The following is a 3,340-nucleotide window of genomic DNA, read 5'->3' as shown; positions in this document are numbered from 1 at the left end:
AACCATGTGATTGAGGCCTTGCCGCATCCAGAGTCTTTTGTGGAGAAATTGGAATGGAAGGTAAGAGAACTGCTTAAAAGTTGAGCAGAGCAAACAGTATATAGGCACTACAGAATTATATTTTGATTTAGCAGCAATCATATATTCCTTTTTTGTATAAAACTGCATCTTCTTTATTTTGCATACTTTTAATTTCAGAACAAAATAAAACAAACAAAAACCCACAATAAACAACACACAACCCTGCTATTCTGTGAGAGGGGATCTTCCTGTCTTAAGGCACAAGGACAGGATAGAAGAGATTCTTGTAGACATGAGCAGAGAGCCGGGTGGGTCAGGGCCAGTCAAGGATGTTGGGGGAACTACAGAGATATTATACAGAGGGCATGGGCTTCCCAGGAGCTTTTAGTCCACTTCTTCCATGCCAGAGGCATCCTCATCACCCTCTAGTTGGGGATCTCATCAGGAACAGCAGCATTGGGCTCTTCTGCAGTGACCTCATCTTCATCAATGCCCAGGACTAACTTAATCATGCAGTAGATGCGGTTAGAGTGGGCTTGGGGGTCCTCAAGTGAGAAGCTAGAGGAGAACAGAGCAGTTTCAAACAGCAGCACCACTAGGTCTTTGGCAGCTTTGTTGTTTTTTGTCTGCCTCAGCCTTCTGCCACACGGTCTCTATAATGGGGTGGTCAGAGTTGATCTCTAGGTATTTCTTGGCCATCATATAGCCCATTGTAGAGTTGTTTCGCAGTGCCTGGGCCTTCATGATCTGTTCAGCTATAGGTACTTGTCACAATGCAGCACAAACCTATTGGAGATTGTCACTTTTTCACCCTTGTCCAAGATCTCCTTCATGAGCTTGCAGAGATTCTCAAACTTTTCCTTGCTCTCCTCCATTTTTTCTTCTCTTCTTCATTCTTTAGTAGCTCCAGGCCCTCCTTAGTCACTGAGACCAGGCTCTTGCCATCAGATTCCTTGAGCTGCTGCATGAAGTACTCATCAACAGGTTCAGTCACATACACCACCTCAAAGCCCCATTTCCTCACACGCTCCACAAAGGCAGAGATGGCCACTTGCTCTTTGCTCTCACCAGTGATATAATAGATGGACTTCTGTGTCTCCTTCATGGGAGACATATACTCTGACATGGAAGTCATCTTATCTCCAGACTGAGAGGTGTGATAGTGAAGGAGCTCAGAGAGGCTGGTGTTGGGAGCGATGCCCTTAAAACCCTTCATTATTGATGTTAATAGTATAGTTAGAGTTAAGTATGACTGGGTTCATGGAAAATCCCCAGCCAGCTGCAGAAGACTAATACAAATCTGGTGGTCAGGATGACTAATGATATGACAAAGTTGTGACCTTGCTGAGAAATACATCTGATGTCAGAATGCCCAATGACATGACCTGTATCCTTTCTGAAAAATCAACATCCTGTTGACATCAGCTGACTACAAGAGAGCTGTGTCCTTGGCCTGCATAAATGTTTCCCACTTCCCCCCTCTCTCTGTTACCCCTGTTATGGTATAAATTCATCCTTGGGAAAAAATAAAATTGTCACCTTGATCAGATTCTTATCTTGGCATCCTTCTTCAAGTTTCTTGACCCTCATTCTCTTCCAGGTACCCTCTGCACCCTCGTTGACTGTCTTGCAGGATGGGACAACTGGCTCCAGGACAGGCTGGAATGGTTAGTGGAATCCTCATGGATTCCAAACTTTAAATTCTTGGAGAATGCCTCATAAAATTTCTTGTAGTTCTCTTTGTCTTCAGCCGACTCAGAGAAGAGCTCAAGGCACTTCTTCACAATGTTTTTGTGAATGACTTTCAGGATCTTTATCTGTTGGAGCATTTCTTGGGAGATGTTCAGGGGCAGGTCATTGTAATCAACCATACCACGGATAAAGTTGAGGTGCTCAGGTATCAGTTTATCACAGCTGTCCATGATGAGCACATGATGGACACAGTTTGATGTTGTTCTTCTTGTTCTCAAAGAGGTCAAAGGGAGCTCGCTGGGGAATGAAGAGCAATGCCCTGAATTCCAACTGCCCTTCTACAGAGAAGTGCTTGACTACCAAGTGGTCTTCCCAGTCATTGGTGAAGCTCTTACAGAATTCACCAAATTTCTCTTGAGTGATGTTATCTGGATTTCTGGTTCAGATGGTCAATGTACTTCTCTTAGATCTTCTTTGTTTTCTTTTTCTTATCTTTGCCACTCTCACCCTCCTCGTCAGTTACCACATCCTCAATCTTAGGCTTTTCCTCATCCTCTTTATCTTCCTACTCTTTCTCCCCTTTATCTTCCTCTGCCTCATCATCACTGATCTCCTTCTCTCATTTTTTCTCCAAGTAGAGGGTGATGGAATAGCCTATGAACTGCAAGTGTTTCTTCACCACTTCCTCAATCCTTCTCTCCTCTAAGTACTCTGTCTGGTCTTCTTTGAGGTGAAGGATCACTTTGGTACCCTGGCCAATGGGCTCACCATGATCTGCATGAATGGTGAAGGATCCACCAGCAGAAGACTCTCAGGCACACTGCTCGTCACTGTTATGCTTTGTGATCACAACCACTTTCTCTGCCACCAGATAGGCAGAATAGAATCTGACACCAAACTGGCAATCATGAGATGTCTGCACCAGCCTGGAGAACCTCCATGAACACCTTTGTACCAGACTTAGCAATGGTTCCCAAGTTATTTATGAGGTCAGCCTTGGTCATGCCAATGTCTGTGTCCATCAAAGTCAGCATGCACTCCTGAAGGTAGGAGATGATGTCAATTTTTAGCTCTTTCCCGCTGTCCAACTTGGAAGGGTCCATCATACTCTCATACGGAATCTTGCCCAGGGCACCAGAAACATTGCAGATCAACTCCCAGAGGAAAATCTCCTTGTTTGAGTAGAAGGCGTTGATGATTATGGACATCAGCTAGGCAATTTCTGCCTGAAAGGCAAAGGCCTCCACCTCTTCCTCTCCATGGTGCACTTCCTCAGGCATCTTGATAAGAAAGCCAAGTAGTAGTACAGAGCAGGGTGGGTCCAGACCACATCCGACTCGCATGGAAATCCTAGCCTGTACAGGGGTGACTCCTCGAATAGTCACATCGTGTCTTCTCATAAAAAATAAATTTCCTGAAGGAAAATAATTTATGTATTTAAAAATTTATTTTGTTTTCTGTGTCTTAGTGGTTTGACTGAATGTGTGCATGTGAACCATGTATGTGTCTGATGTTCAGGGAATCGAGAAGAGGGTTTTATTCCCTGGAAATAGAATTACATATGGCTGTGAGTCACTATTTTGGTGCTTGGATTAGACCTTGTGTCCTCTTAGTACAGGAACCACTC

At 44.2% G+C, this 3,340-nt stretch overlaps 1 pseudogene; it reads right to left on the bottom strand.

Moving 5' to 3' along the window:
• Positions 1-405: 405 nt before the first annotated feature.
• Positions 406-2,993, bottom strand: LOC116905731 (annotated as a pseudogene).
• Positions 2,994-3,340: the final 347 nt, after the last annotated feature.

Source organism: Rattus rattus, chromosome 7, assembly GCF_011064425.1.
Source record: "Rattus rattus isolate New Zealand chromosome 7, Rrattus_CSIRO_v1, whole genome shotgun sequence".
In the NCBI taxonomy this organism is placed as follows: Eukaryota; Metazoa; Chordata; class Mammalia; order Rodentia; family Muridae; genus Rattus; species Rattus rattus.
The sequence above is the reverse complement of the archived record's forward strand: the minus strand, read 5'-3'. Positions and strand labels throughout refer to the sequence as shown.